General features: G+C 42.9%; 1 long non-coding RNA gene across 2 annotated transcripts in view; it reads left to right on the top strand.

Annotated features, from left to right (window-relative positions):
• The window catches only part of LOC124199985, a 225,479-nt gene that overhangs the window by 138,502 nt on the left and 70,326 nt on the right, over positions 1–16,651 (top strand). For both annotated transcript variants that reach the window (XR_006877114.1, XR_006877115.1), the window contains one exon: positions 12,641–12,844. This is a non-coding gene — a long non-coding RNA (uncharacterized LOC124199985). The remainder of the gene's footprint in view (positions 1–12,640; positions 12,845–16,651) is intronic.

The following is a 16,651-nucleotide window of genomic DNA, read 5'->3' as shown; positions in this document are numbered from 1 at the left end:
ATCCGAGTGTGACAGCCCGCTGCTGCTGCTGCTGCTGCCGGAGTTGTTGCAGCAGCTTGGCCGACTCGATGTTGATTCGCCGACCGTTGGGCTTTTACACTGATTTCATTCTCTTGCTCCTGTTCTGATTCCCCTTTTACTTGTCATTTTCGTGTACAGTTGCAATCACTCAACATTCGATGCCTTTTATTCTGTCTCTTGATTTTTGTAATGAACGTGTTGTACGAAAGAAAGGAAAAAAAGAAGTTTGAAAAGAGAATCAGGAATAAGAGAAAACGGGAAGGGGGTTTTGTGTTAATAGGACGGCTTGGCTATCGCGTCTCGTGTCTCTCTCTCTCTTGTCAAGTTTTGGCTTTTTGTTGGTTAGGAGGGGGGAAATACTGCATAGTAGTAGTAGTAGTAGTACTCTCTGATGCCCGGGATGACGAATGGCTCCTGTCGCTCTCGCATCCAGTCGGCTGCGCTGCGTTGCACACACACGGCGCGAGCCTGTATTTATTAGACATTGCAGGCGGCGCGCCTGATTTTTCTTTCCCTTCTTCTTCCTCTCTGCTCTGCTGTGGAAAGGAGAAGAAAAAAAAAGAGCGCTGGTTTGATAATGGAACCAGTAGAAGGAAGAAAAGTAGTATTGCCGATTGAAAATCTGCTCCGGCACGACTTGGGAGCGACCAAACGAGCGGGGCACACAGTAGACGAGTAATAGGAGTAGTATAGTAGTAGTTTCTGATAATCATAAACCAACCGCATATCTATTAGACCCAGAGCGAAACGAAACCAACAAACAAACAAAAAAAAAAATCTGGGCTCCTTTTTTGGGTGGAGTTGAATTTTTATTTCTCTAATCAATAACCAGCTCCTGGTTTGCCCGTTCGATTGACAAGAGTCCTGTTTCCTTTTTTTTTTTGTTAAAAACTTTCGATCGATGGAATTGAAAATAGGGAACCAAGTTGAGGGGAAAAAGAGGCCCGAAAAGATTCTCAAGTTTTTGAATGTGTTTCTATTCTTTTTCTTGTGTTGGCTTCTGCTGCTAATAAGAATGATGGCTTGCATTCGACGATGAATGAGTCTCTCATTTCTTTTGTATTTATCAAACGCTACTCGTTGTCTTCTCTCTCTCTCTCGTTTGTTTGTTTGTTGGTTTTTTTTTCTGTTTGGAACAGCGGAGACGCATCTCACAGCCACGCCCTTTCTCGTCCACACGAAAAAGGCTTGCAGCTGAGAGAAGTTGATGGCCGTCTGTGTCTCATCGACTCGGGTTTCTTCTTCTTTTCTTTCCCTTCCACGACGAAAGTTACAGGTTATCACGACACTTCGTATCTACCAAGTCGCTGGGTACGAAGACAACTGAATACCAAAAAGGCCAAACATATAGCGTGTCAAAATTCAACGTGTCATAAACGAGGATGAGAGCAGTCAGACATTGTCCAAAATTTTGTTGGATTTCTTTTTTCCTTTTTTGGTTCATCATTCTGTTTGGAGGGGGTACACGAAACAGATGGCCTACAACGACACCTTGTAGGCCTAGGGAAATGGCACGGTTTACCGGCCTTGCGCAACAGTAAGAAAGACATCATGAACGATGGCATTTCCTTGAAATTTTTACAGAAACGAGTTTTTTAGACTTGAAATTCGGGAGAATCCCCCTTTTGATTTCAACCGTTGCCGCAAATCCTCCCCTGCAGAGCCTGGAAAGAAAATGACACATGTAGTTTTTGAACAGGGCCCGGTCACGCGGGAGGGAATTTTGTACCAACCAGCCTAACGCACCTCACCGTTTCCCGCGCCCTCCCCCTCACAGTAACCATTACAAGTCCTGCGGGACATTCATCAACGTGCAAGACCCGGAGGACGAGCCCAGGAATTGCCCACAGCCGATTAATAATGCGCAGTAGACCGACTTTACTACCACTAGCGGGGCCTCCTATATAGTAAAACTCCTACCGTGTGTTTTACACATGATGCATGGCCCCCGAACGGCAACGACAATTTGTACTGCTGAGCATTTTCGGTTCTACCTGAGAGAGTCTCTCGTTTAATCTTGGCCCAACTCTTAACACTATCAAATCGCCATTTTCGCTCCGAGGCTTTTTTCGATTATCACAGACACGCCGGTTCTTTCTTTCTTTCTTTTTTACTTTATTTTTGTGGGTACGCCGACGACCGTCTTCGATTGTTGTTTACGTAATGGTGCAAGTAGAAGGCTCTCTTCTACTATACGCTGCAAGCTGTGGTAGTATGCTACAAGCAATTAAAATGAGAAAAGGAAATCCAGCCCGTGACGCGCGTTGCCATCGCATCGGCCAGTGGAACCTGTTGGATGGGAAAAAGTGGAGAGGCCAAAGGAAAGAAAGAAACCTAAAAGAAAAGAAAAAGAAAAAACCTGAAGAGAAGGAACACATTAGTTTAAGTCATCTTGGAAGCCGCTCGCGCGCGCGCTCTTTTCGTTTTAAAGAGAAGAAGAACAGAAAATGCCCAAAAGGGAGAACACGAAGAAGAAAAAATCTGAAGAAAAAATATAGTTGAAGAAATAACGCGAGCAAAAGAAAAAATATAGGAAACAGCAACAGCAATCAGCTCTCTTTGATGGAATTATCAACGGGCAATAATCTATACGACTTTTGTGTGTGTGTATATGCCGAGAGTCAACCATTTTAAGAGGGGATGCGAGAAAAGAAAGAAGTGGAGGCTGATACCCTCCGTAGCTCCTAGATGATCATCGCCGATTACCTGTAACTTTTATTTTTTTTTTGCACAGTTGTCTTTTTCAAAGCCGATTTAGAGTCCCTCCAAAGTCTGAAATTGCCAAATTTTTTTTGTCTGCGGCAGGTATGTGTTCGCGTTATTATGTATGGGACTGAACAACAAAGGCGAGGGGTATCTTTTGTCGCTGTTGAATATTCCCTGGGCAATGGAACAAAAATTCCAATATGTTTTGGGTCATATTGGCCTATGAGAATTCTCAGTTCTCTCTCTCTCTTTTTTTTTATCGGAGTTATAGGCTCGAACATTGTCGGCATTCCGTGTCGTTTTTGATCCGCCTAAACTATGGAACAGATATTACTGGGTACTAACATTCCAGAAACACTTTTGATGTTAGTAATTACAGAAATACCGGCGCTTATACCGCTGAAGAAAAAACAGGCGACAGAAAATTCGAAACTTGTTTTAAAGGAATTGATTCTATCGCAAAAAGTGGACGTAAAAATAATGAAACACGTTCGTTTCTTTCTTTACATGTAGAGGATAGCTGTGCTCTTCTTGTTTGTTTGGCCCGGGATCGAATCGAATTTTATTTTAGAAGGATCATCGTCTATCGCCATCTAGCGACGAATACATTAACTAGTTTGATTTTTTAAAGGTTTTCATCGCTCATTTATTGACAATGCTCGTTTATTGATTTGCCAATTTTTTATAACAAGTAAAAAAATTGCAATTAGCCAGCATAAAAATGCATTCAATTTTAATCAACTATTTGAAACAATTTTCTTGTTGAATTTTGAATTATTTTTCTTGTTGAATGATGAGGGATTTGAATGAGCTGTTTTGACAGCATACGCTACCTATGATCCGAATTGAATACTATTTGTTAACTGGAAGACTGCTTTCTGGCGGGTTTTCTAGTAAACATTTGTCAAATCTAAATGTTAGTATGAATTTGTAAAGTTGTCTTCTTTAAAAAAAAAAAGAAAAGAAAAGAAATGGGAGTCGTTAAAAGAAATAGACAAATAGAGTTAAAGGCACTATCGAATACATGAATCCGAAATAACTGGATGCAGCCGACTGGAACCGAAACCAGAATCTTGTCTCGTTGTTTGTCTCTTTCCCGATTGCCTTTTTTTCCACGAAGATAAGAGAGCCCAGGGTCTTGTGTGCGGAAACCCATCCAGCCCACACACACATATTTCGAGCTCATTAAATGGCGGTGAATTTACGACTCCCCGGCGACGCCGCGCATTGGACGCACAGTAGCGCCCGTGCTGATGTATTTCCGTCCGTCCGGCCTCCTCCGCATCTCCACAGGACGATGACTCTGCGATCTTTCGAGTTGGGGCGGTTCGATCATGTATGTACTCTACATCCCCTCCATCCCCTTTGCGGAGCCGATTCTCCGAGCTGGACTATAGTTGTAAGTCTCGTCGTCCTTCATCCCCGGCTCCTAAATCCCTGCCCATAGCACATGAATACCAAAACCAAATCCATTCCAGTAATAATGAAAAACAAAAGAGAAGCGGTGAATATGTTAGAGGGTCGAACAACAATTTGAAAAAGGCCGTACAACACATTTAGGCAACTCTTGAAAAAAAACTGCAAACATTTTATCACGCGATGGTAATCGAAGCCAGGTTTTAAGTGGGCGGGAACTCCTTCCTTTGGGAGCACGTGATTCTGCCTATATAAAGGAGAAAGAGAGAGAGAGAGAGAGACACAATAAAATTCAAGAGAGGGACAAGGTCGCGGGGAAACACCGTCATTTGGACCCCTTTTTTTCTCTATTTTTTTCCTTTGCCGGTCGTTGGCGTCTTCATGAAGTCCATCTTCTTTATAGCCCACACCGCCGACTGTTATATATATATACGGGGAAAGATTGGACGGTTGTGTAAGTGTTGAGTGTGCGGTTGCCAGTTTTATGGACCCATCAGGCTCTCCTCACAGACACAGTATGATATAGGCCATAAGAATCTGTTACGTGTCGACTTGCTCCTCCATTCAGTTTTCACCCTTTTGTGTGGGAGAGAGAAGATGTTGTAGGTAAAAGAGAATGGAGCGGTTGTATTGGTTTAGGGTCGAACTTGTGACGTCACGGGGTCATATAACCAAGGCAAAAGAGAGAAAAACCCTCCTATCTTTTTTTCGACCCTTTTTTCTTTTCTCTTGTGTGTGTGTGTCTGCTCTTTTCTTTCACGACGTGGTAATGGGCCATTGCTGTCATCGTAAACTCCGTCGATGGAACGTGCGCCGAGGCTCCTCATGCCGCCCTGTGCATAGGAGATACAAGTCAAAAGAAGTAAAAAGAGCGCAGAATGGCCGCCCTAGGAGCCGAAGATAAATAAATAAAGATAAAAAAGCGACAAACCGCCTACTAACTATTACTATACTGGTACTACTACCACTACTACCTAATAAAACATTGGCCCCATTGAGAACGGGCGGGGGAAGGACTGCCGATGGAATCCGACCGAAAACTACCAATTAGCCATGCTGAATAGTTTTTCTTTTCTATTTTTTTTTTTTTTTTTTTTTTTTTTACTGGGAGAAAAATATGTATATAACAACTCTATTATTCCCAGTTGTTCGCTCGCTGGGAGCCTTCACCCTTTCGAGTACTCGTCGGATTGCGGATATCTTGGGGTGTCATCTCTCTTTTTTTTGTTTGTTTGTTTCTTTTGTTTTTAGTTTCTGCTTTCCCTGGTTTTTGTTGTCTTTCTTTCTTTCGAGAGTAAAACGAAATGATGGCGTCGTGATTGCTCCAGAGGCGGTTCACTCACGAAACGGGACGAAAGGGCCAAAGACATTTTGGAAACCGCAGCGGGATAGGAAGGAGGGAAAAAAAGGGGGAGGCGATTGTTTGTTGTTTGGAGTAAATTCTTCTTCTTCTTCTTCTTCTTCCACCAGCTGAAATAATAACGAAACTTGTGTGTGTATTATTCAAACCTTTTTTTCTCCTCTGTTTTTCTCTTTGGATGTTGTACGGCCACTGATTGAAAATAACGAGAAAAGAGAGAGATTCTTGTTGGTGTAGTCGGTAGAGAGTCGAGAGAGTTCGAGTTACACGAGCGTAGAGCGCTCAAATCCTCCGGAGACTACACTGCCATCGTCCATTCCCGACGCCGGATTTGCCTCTCTCACTACAGTCCAGCCTCTTTTTTTTTCTTTTTTTTCTTTCGTATATTTTCTTTTCCCTTGGAATTGTGTGAGTCTGTTATTGCAGTGGGCAGAAGAAGAAGAAGAAAAAAATCTAAAGAAAAAAAGAGTCGAAAAGCTTTCAAGGGGGGAGAAAAAACTGTTGGATGTTGTGTGATGAAGGAAGTTGGGAAAGTCCAGCTCGACACCCACACCCTCCTCCTATACCGGGCAAAAGGAACAACATTGTATGTTTGTTGGCTGGTTGGCTGGCTGGTTTGGGAAGTGGAGGGGAGAAAGAAAAGAGAAGCGAATTCTCCTCCAAGAGCGGATTAGCAAATTCTTCTTGGGCGCTGCTCCGCTGTCGGACCAGTGGCGCATCAGAAAGGGAGGGCGGACCCAGTGGCAGCGATTGATGATGGACCGAATGAAAAAAAGGTCTCTTTTCTCTAGCTCTCCCAACACACCGAGGATGTAGGAACCCCCTTGCACACTCTCTCTTCTGTGCCCGACGATGAAAAATCGCTCTCGACTGTGTTTCGTGTACAGTACTTTTTCCTCGTCGTCTGTGCCCTTCTCTCTCTCTTTAAGAGTCCTGTACAACCCCCACAGCACAATCGCTCAGCCTAACTGGTATTTTCCTGGACTCTCTCACCCCTCGCCAGCGTCAAAGAGAAAAGAAAAAAGGAAGGAACGATTGGACCAGCTCGGACGGCCAATCCTGCGAGGGAGAGAGACTTTGTCTCCGACTGCGTTCAAAATCGAAATCATTCATCATGCGAGCAGCAGCAGCGCAGGCTCTCTTTTTTAATATTTTCTCTTTCTTGTACGTCGTTTATTCAAACACGCATTCACGATTTTTTCCATTTTTTCTTTTCTCTACTGTGTATATACTTGCGCGCATTTTTTATTTACAAAAAGGCGAACTCACGCAAACACTGGGACCACAGATTGATGACGCAAACAATTTTTTACCCGTCTTCGTCATATAGCACCGACCAGGGTAGAGGACGACAACTTTTTTGAACAAGGACAAAAGAAATTTTATTTAGCCGATGAAGCTAACGTATCGAGTACATTTATTCGTTTGGAAATCTAAAAGGAAACAAAAACAAAAATGAGAGATCAAAAGAAATTGAAAAAAATAAATAAATAAAAGATTTACGACGACGCTGGCCGGTTGGTTATGAATCATCTCGACTCACGAATCCATATCTTAAACAACAGGGAGAAAAAAAAAGATTGTGTTATTTCATCTCATGCAGCGTCGTACAATCTTGACATGAATCAAACGCGTTTAGGACACTCCATTTCCTTGTTTTTAAAGTTTAAAGGTTGATTTAAAAAATAGAAAATGGGATAATCGAGTTCAGTGTTCGTCCCCGCGTTTCTTGTGTGTTTTAATATCTGGAATTTCCTCTCGAGCTTCTTTTATTTTGTGATGGAACGACAGACGCGCTATCTCTCGATAGAGAAGGTCAAAGGAGGTTTAGCCTTTCACGTGCGGGGGATGCGATATCCGAGCGAAGGGTATGAGGAAGAGATGGCGATCAAGTGCATCTGTGGTCGATGTAATAACGGCGACGTGAGCCAACTGGCCAAATAGCGCCCCTGCTGAGACTGTCGGTTGGTAATACCGATCCGACGATGGAGGAGGAGCCCCCCTCCGCCCCGGCGTCCATATTATACATTTATATTAACTTGTATATTTGGCTAGAGAAGAAAAAGGGGGGAAACCGAAAAGCCAAGCGTCGAGGGGTGGTGGACACATAGAGGAGGGCCAAACAAAAAAAAAAAAATAGGAAACGAATATATCCTTTTTGGGGATGGAGGACAAGAGAGAGGCTTCGATGCCAAAAAGGGAACTGAAAAACGAATATAGCGACCGACGAGGGTGGAAAAAAGGATGAGCTCTAGTTTTTGGAAAGCTGCTGCTGCTGCTGTTGCTGTTGGTGCCCAACATTTCCCTTCATCTCCATAACTCATTATTTGGATATTGATTTATTAAATGGCAGCAGTGCCCTACTACTAGCACACACACAGACACAACAACATTGGCGTGTGCAGAGAGGCGCGGACCGGAGCGCGCACACACGCGTAACCGGCCGACTTCTTTCTTTCTTTTTTTCCCGTTTTTGTTGTTTTGGTTGTTGTCCTCGATATTAGAAGCCGTATCGGATCGTTTTCGATCGATTAGTTACACACGTACACACTACTACCATCGTGGCCATTTTTGATTCTATACTTGGTCTCGTGTCCACTAACTTATCGAATCCAAATCGGGAAATTACGGACGAAATTAACATTTTTTCTTCTTCTTCTTTGACGTCGTTGTTTATTTTGTTTTTGATCCTGTAAACGTGTAACTCCCAACAGGATGTGCATCATTTTTCACTGCAAAGACATTTTAGATCGAATTGCAAATTGCCCTTGCCCAGTATAGTGAAAGGGAAAGCCTTGATTTTTCTGTTTTACTGTTTGTCCAGATCCTACAAGAAAATTTCTTGTACAACACTAACAGAGAAACCCCCCCCCCCCTAGTAAAATGAAAAGGGAACTATGCAAGTAGAAGTAGTACTACTCTCTCTTCGGGTGTACTGCTTTTTGAGATTTTTGGGAGTCGTAAAAAATCGTTTTACAACCGAAACGTATTGGGAAAAAAAGGACGAAAGGGAAAATCAGATTTTGACTTTTTTAAAAAATCGGGGAAATCCACGACATGGAAAAAGAACGGACCGCCTAGAAGAAGAAGAAGAAAAAAACACGACTTGTCAGTTTTACAACACTGCCTGGTCTTCTTTCTCTTTTTTTTTGCATTTTTTTCTCGTTGTAAGAGAGCCAGCGGATATATTTTTTTTTATAACAGTGTGGCCCTAAAACGCGCAGTCTGTCCCCAAGTTTTTCCTTGTTCTCAATTCCTTTTGAATTTTCTTCTTTTGGTGCAAAGATTTTCTCGTTTGCAAAATAAAAATTGGATTTGTGTAAGAATCTTGAAGGTCGTTGTCAGTCGGTCGCTTGTTCAGTTTCACCATTCGATGTCTTAGGCATATGATTTCGGTTTTGTGATCCCAAATAATGCGAATCAAAATCCAACAAGGATCGAATAGGGCCTAACTAAATTATTATTATTTTATGTTTCCCGATTCAAATCTGGAAAGGGAAAAACGACATGTGACACCGTGAAAACTAGAGAAAAGAATGGCGAGGATGAGAGTAAGCTGAGCTACTTGGTCATTCAGTTCAGCCGTTTGGATTGGACCCAATGACCGGGAGTCGGATTGATTTATTGATTATCAGTTAAGGCAGTAAATGATGATAGTGGCTAGGAAATGGAAGCCAGAAAGGAAAAGAGAATAAAACATAGTTTTTTCTTTCTCTCTCTCTCTCTGGTAAGATGGCCGCGAGCTTCTGTTTGACGCACCGTGAATACCAACGGTGAATCACCGCGCCGCATATTATTGACACCTCCCACATCCCTCCCGAAAGAGAAAAACAAAAAGTGCAGTCATTATATTTCATTGGAATCTCTGACCGGCCCCGCCCTTTTTTCGTTAATCTATGTACAGAGAAGAGCAGCCGAGCAGTTCTGTTGTTTTACCTCGAGCGTGAAAAAGGCGTCAAAATGAAATACAAAAAATAAATAAATAAAACAAAGAAATAAATGCGGATAAATCAAATATAGAAATTTTACAAACAAAAAAAACAAAAACAAAGAGAAAGAACGGAAGTCGGGAACCGCTACGACCGCCTATATATATTTATCATCTTCTTTTTTTCTTTCGAGTTGCAACTTGGCATTGTCTCTCTAGTAGACTGCGTCTGCCACGGCGCACCCGAAGCTTTTGAATAATATCGCCAAGTCGTCATCATCAACTCATTAAGCCAGCGACGAAAATATACGCCAATAAATCATGTAACGTTTTTTCTTTCTTTCTTTCTAAGAAAAGAAAAGAAGGAAGGAAGCCAATGATTACATAGGCAAGACCCAAAGTTTTGCGGTCTGGTGTGAACGTCATTTTCCTTCGGCTGTCGAAAAAAGAAAAAACAAACCTTAAAGAAAAGTCAAATAAAAACTGAAACTGCTGTGTATACATAACACACAGGGCACACTATCTGATTGAATGGGCTGGTCCGTCATCATATCACGACCTGCTGTATACAAAGGGGAAAAACATGTTGTGCATACGCGTGTTTAACACGAGAAAAGAGTCGAGGAGATTGGGTGTCCTGTCACAGCAAACAAGATGAGCATCGCTACTAAAACGTGAAGCCTAAGTACTGGGGAGGAATTGTTTGCCGGCCGCCCGAGTCTCTTTTGTAGGTTGGAACGTGAAAGAGCGGAGGAGTAACGGCGTCGTAACTCTGATCCGCCGAGGGAGTTTTTTTTTTTTTTCTTTTACGTTTGCGACTAAGTCGCTGCCGACGTTTACGATGTGTTGTTACCTTAATGGACGACCAACGTGTTGCTGGGCTCCCGGCGGCCGCACGTATTCCGCGTTAGACAACTCTTGGACTGTCGGTGGTGGGTCCCGTTTGGGCAGATCACGGAGCCAACCAACCGCACTTGACAATCATAGCGCCACACATAAACAGTAACAGATTAAGACTGGTTTTTATTTGTTGTGTGACTATTTACCGGCCTCAAATGGCCTATAAAAAGCCAGCGGGGTCGACTTGTGCTCTTGTTTCCTTTGAGGGACCACGGAGAGGGGGGTTCCGTTTCCTCCTGTCTAGGCCTAGGACTTTGCAGGAATAGGATAAAGCGATGCGGCTATTTTGGGTCGTGTAGAGTTAACCCTGCAAGGTCGTCTGTTTTGAATTGCTGGAACGTATTTTCTTGGCACCAGTTGAAATAATTTATGGACCCGAGAACCGATGCCCATTTTCTCGACATTACTGGATCAATTCAATTCAAACCAGAAAATTGAAATGTTTATTCAGTCAATATTTGAATAGTCTACACGTGAATTATTCGGTGAAACACCTGGTGTGTTTTGATGATAACAGCGGCCGTCCGTCCTCTAGACAATGTGTCTTTCAGGACTCCAACCCCTTGGCACCCACAGTGCCATCGCAACCCTTTGCTGGCCCGTGCCTGTCTTTTATGTTTTAATTGGGACGACAGCGAGTTCTTCCGTGGGCACTCTTCTTTATTTTTTCTTCTTCTTCTTATATATTTCTTGATTTATGTCGCCGGAAAAGAACTGGTAAGAAAATGGTCGTAGCGCAGCAGAGAGAGAATGATGCGCGTCGATTGAAAAACGTAAAGTCGTAAATCATTGCACCGTTCTCCCCTTTTTTCTCTCTGCCTGGAAAATATGACGCACGTATAGTGCTGGTACAGACGCGGCCCTTGTGTGTGTGTGTGTCTTAAGTGTAAATACCTCTCGGCCCGGTATTTTGCCGGGGCTGTTTTGATGATGATGATTATCATCTTCTCATTCTCCCCTTTGTGAAATGAAATAAAAGTGGGTGGAAGAAAAAGAAGAAGAAATGTAACGCCTGGGATTTTTCTTCTTCTTTTGTCGCCTGACGTTGTAAAACTTTCAGGAGCTGCTGCTTTTTTTATTTTTCTGATCCTATTCATTTGGAAATTACACGGCCAGTTCCTTAAACATCAAACGGGTTGGGTCTTCTCTTCTCCTAATTTCCCCTTCTCTCGGCTTGTGTGTTTAGTTCTATTTTGTTTCTCCATTTTCTTTTCTTTCCTTAAAAAAGGAAAAAGTTCCAAATTGTAACGCCCGTCGGCTATAGGTGCGTGTGTGGTATTCATTTACGCGACTGCTCGACGATGACGGACTACATAGCCGGCCCTCCCTCACCCAAAGCCCAGCTGTGTGTTAATTTTTTTTTTGTGTGTTAGGTTCTTTTTTTTTACTTTGTTTTTTACCTCCCAGCGCTGTGTATAATATTATATTATATATAGCTGACGACAAAAATGCTCGGCGTCTAATTGGCTTTGCTCGACGATGGCCCTCGTCATCATCAACCGACGTACTACCTAACCCCACTTTTTCAAAAGAAACTTTTTTCTCAACTCACCCATCACAGTTTAGAGAAAGAAATGATTACACATTCCTTTAAATAAGATGAACTCGTCAAGATGATTGCGTCGGAACAAGGATCGTATTACCCCGGCCGGCAATCCTCTGAAAAGCGTAAACCCATTTGAAGTGAAAATTCCCTTTTTTTTTATTTTTTTCTTACTTATATTGTCCGTCAATAATATCCTTGCCCTCCTCCAAGAGTTGCTATGCGCTATAAGAGCGGCACACTTTGTCGTTTTTTTTTTTTCTTTTTTTCTTTTCTCTCTCCAATTTCTCTCTCCTTTGGCAGATGTCGTTTAGGAGACAAAGTGAACGTCATTTGTGCGCTGTACGTTTCGACGACTGGGCCGGGGCTCAAGTCCGCGTGAGATGCGCAAAGAAAGAAGTTGGGCAAAGATAGTTGAGAGAAGAGAGACTGGCTCGACAGGGACCCACATACAATTTCTTTGAGATATTCCACGTTGTATATGGAAATGGCTGCGCTCTTTTCTCTCCCCGTCTCCCAATAGGAAACGAGGCGCGTCGCTTTTTCATCCGGCGAGAAGGACGGAGACGATTTACCCCCGCCTGAGAGACTCTCTCAGACTTTGCCTTTTTGTTTGTGTTTGCATCCGATAGATGGATGGATAGATAGATAGATAGATAGATATAAATATATTTACTGAACGCTTTTCTTTTCTTACCAACCAAATGGACTATATCTCTCATGTTAAAGAAAACGTCTTCATTCTCTCTTTCTCTCTATTTTGCAGATCTCCTTTCGCAGCCCGCGACATTTGGCTGGGATAGAAGATGAAGCTCGGCTTGGCATCGTCCGTCTCAATTCCGGGTGCCCCCGCTGGATAAGAGAATTTTCCTTTTCTTTTTTTAAAAAGGGAGACGAAACGACACTGACCGTATGCGGGTTATGGTGTAACATGAAAGTTATCTCTCTCGACACACCGAGGTGAAGATCGGTAAGTCGTACTCGTACGTACTTGACTCTCAAACATATTTCTTCTTCTTTTTTTGTATTATTTCTTTTTCTTTTCTCGGCGCATGATTTACCGCGTTCACATTTAAATACCATCAACTTTTCCTTCTTCTTCTCCTTTTGGGAGGAAGGAAAATATCATCTAAGAAATGGCTGCATTACATTTAAATGCGATGGAACTTGTAGAATTTTTTTTGTTGAGTAGAACTCTCGTGGAGGGGGGTCGTCTTGAGCGCATTGAAGCACTCTGGCACTCCAACTACGCAAGAAGAAAAAAGCCTGTTGAGTATTAGTCAGTGTCTTTTGCACGCCAGGCCAATCATTTTCCAGCAGGAAGAAACGCGCTTGTGGGTGAGAGGGGGGCCGGGCCTCCACCACACAAATGACTTTACGACCAGTTGGAAGGGGGAACAAAAAAAAATATGTAATTTTCTTTTTTCTCTCTTTTAACTTGAAAAAAGAAAGAAACATGTTAGATTGATGTGCTGACTGGGATTTTTATTTTTTTTTCCATCCCAACCACCCTGGTAGAAAAAACTCAAATAAAAGTGTAGCAAGCAGCAGGAGCGGGCCAAAGGGCGGTCGCTGGATTTTGCTATAAGATGAAGTCATTCATTTTAAAGGCGCTGCAACACGAGATTGGCTTGTGGATAGGTTAACGGCATTTAATCAGAAAGTGAAATGGAAGCTGTGAGCGTCGACGTTGCCATCCATCACAGCCATCCCTCTCCTTGTGCGAGAGAGTCTCTCTTTCTCTTAGTCACTGTGGCAGCAGCCACGATGGAAGTGCAATCACAAGGCCGTAATTCCTTTTCGCCAGGCTTCCACTACGACCGACCGTGTAACACACTAACGATTCGACGGACCCATTGGCCGCCCATCACACACACACAGACGTATAGTCAAAGAGGGTTTCTTCTTGTATCCCCCACTGGTTTACGTTTCCCATTCGTCTCCACCACTTAATTCCGATTTGGGCTTCGGGAAAATTGTGTGTACATCATCAGCGTGAGAGAGAAAAGGCAGACACTCTGGCGGATTGAATTCCAAAGGGGGTTGGCGTGTCTCATTTATTATGAAAACTCGACAATCTAATCGACTTGTTTCCTCGTCCTGATTACTTTACTCGATTTCTATTTTATTTATTCATCTTCTTCTACCCCCGATGGATTGCGGAATCTTTTATATGGAAGTGTGTCTGCACATTTTGTAATTTCCAGTTGAATTTTGTTCGCCATCTTTTATTCTTTTTCTTTTGATGATGGCACTTGTTATGCGCCAAATGTCGAAGATTGGATCAATTTTATTTCTTTTTCTTTTTTCCTCCGGAATCCATACAATGATGGATGACCGTTTGTGAATAGAGAGAGAGAGCCCCGCTGGCCTTTATTATAGGCCTTACATGTCCTCTCTTTCGTGATAATAATACTCGAGCATCATATATAAGAGCCAAGCTGTGGCTAAGCTTCTCATGAATTTGCCGCCACCGCCGTTTAAAAAAATAAAAAAAAAAACCCTCGAACTGTGATGACACTATGCTTGGCATTTCCATCAAAATTCTTTCCAACATTGTCCGACTCTCTGGAAGGTATTAGATTTGGGTGTGGGTACGAGAAGAACGCGCCCAGGCCATGTTTTTTCTTCTTCTTCTTCTTATTTTATTTGATCTTTCTTGTTATCCATTCTTTTTTCCCTCTTATATATATATTCCTCTTCTTGTAGGCTGGCCGGCTGCTGCTGTGTGCAGCCAGAAGCAGCTATATAGCCCGCTAGCAGCAAAAACCCAAACACACAGGGAAAAGAAGAAGAAGAAGAAAAAAAAAATAGTATAAGGAATCCTTTCAGAGAGAAGAGAGAGAAGAGAATAAGGCTCTCCGGACACGAGGATTTATGGCGTCCGTGTCAGGGCGAACAAGAAGTGGACGCGAATGCTGAAATTTATGGCCGGTAGTCCGGACAGTACACACACACACACACACACGGGGTTTTTTTTTCTTCTTCTTCTCTCTCACATAGACTCAGACTTATTCTTCCCAGTCTTTTTGGCCGTCGTCGTCGTCGTCAATAGATTGCTTTCTATAGATTTGGCCTTTTCCTTGTCTATGTGCCATAACTACAACCGCAGCAGCAGCAGCCAAAGCCAATCGACTCTAGCGCGCAAAATAAAAGAAGTCGCAACAGATTGACGTCACCGATCAAAGTCCCTTTTTTTCCACCGACGAAAAAGAAATTCCCAATGACCTAAAGTCTGATAAAAGAAAATTTGAAATGACTCGGGAAAGAAATGGGGTTTTTTATTTACCAATTTTAATTTTTTGGGTTTATGGAAATTTTCGGTGAGAAACCGAAAACAGCGGGAGGGGGGACTCTGACGTAAGATTTCAATATTGTTGCGAAATGAACAGAGAGAGAGAGAGAGGACCGAAGCGGCGAATAACCGAAATAAAAGAAAAAAGACAGAAAGAAAGAAGTGTGTATTAAGTGGCAGCTGCGTGAGTTATTACCTTACCCGTGATTCCACCGTTTTTTTTTTGGAAAATTCATTTTTTTTTTGTTGTTGTTGCTGTTGTTATTCAGTTGCGCAGACTACCGACTCCTTCTCTGTATTATCTTACATATTTTTATTTTTTATTTTTCAAAAAAAATTTGGTTTCGGTTGACGGCCGGTCGGTGGGATATTAATGAACACACGGACACGCTGAGCCGAGCGCGCGTGATGAGATCTGCGGCCGTGTTTTTTTTTTTTTCGTATTTATTTTCTCGGTAAATTCTTTTGTTTTCTGTACGTTTCAACAACTCCGCGCCACTCTAAATATAAATGCGGAACATGGACAACGTTTACTGGAACAGAACCGATGCGCGCTGGATGTTCACTTGTGCGCAAATTTTTCTTTTTCTTTTCTTTTTAAAACAAAAAAAAAAAAAGAAAAACACGGAGAAAATGGCATTTTATATTTAGGTTATCATTTCTGGCGACTGCGCTTGGGATGATGTCGTTAAACCACTTTATTTTTCTCTCGGTCCGTGCTGAATTTCAAGCTCAGGATATTGCAATCATTTTCCCCCCTCTGCTAGTAAACCCGCCGACTGGCGAAATGGCGGGCGATTTGAAACGGATCAAAAATAGGAAGAAGACCAGGTGTATAATTGAATAGCAATATTACGTATAATAGTTTATAGATGAGCTCTTTTGAAGTGGAGAATGACACACCGAAAAAGGGGGGGGGGCTCTTACTACGCTTGCAGTCTGTTGAGGCCGGGCAGACGGGCCTGGATATTCTTTTGGAAGGAGAGGAGAACGGAACCGAGTGGGGAGACTCGTAGAACTGGAAGGTCCCCAGGTTGTGTGAGCCTACAGAAGCTCGGAGAGAGACGGAAGAGGGGGGTGGGAGGGGGGCACAGGTCACCTCCCCTTCTCATCCGTCAACGTCGATTTATGTGGACGGCGACGGGCTGTCGGGCGAATGAGCGAACGGGCCCCATCCACCTCGGCTCCCTCCCCCTTGTGTTCCCCCCTCTCTTCTTCCTTTTTTCTTTTTTTTTTTTTTTTTGCTTTCCATCCCAATCACGCGGACGCAGTGACGTGGACAAAGCTGAGTCCGGACCCCCTACGGGCTTTTCTTCCTCTTCTTTTTACGTTCCTCCTCTCTTCCTTCTCGGCGATGAAATATATCCGCTCTCGGTGTATCAAATATATAAATACGGGTATACAGTCTATTGATTCCCCCCCTCCAGCCATCGACTTTGTATCTAACGCGTTAAAGGTTAACTCTCAGAACTTTTAAGGCTG

Source organism: Daphnia pulex, chromosome 8 (assembly GCF_021134715.1).
Source record: "Daphnia pulex isolate KAP4 chromosome 8, ASM2113471v1".
NCBI lineage: Eukaryota > Metazoa > Arthropoda > Branchiopoda > Diplostraca > Daphniidae > Daphnia > Daphnia pulex.
This window is presented reverse-complemented; position numbering and strand designations above follow the sequence as displayed.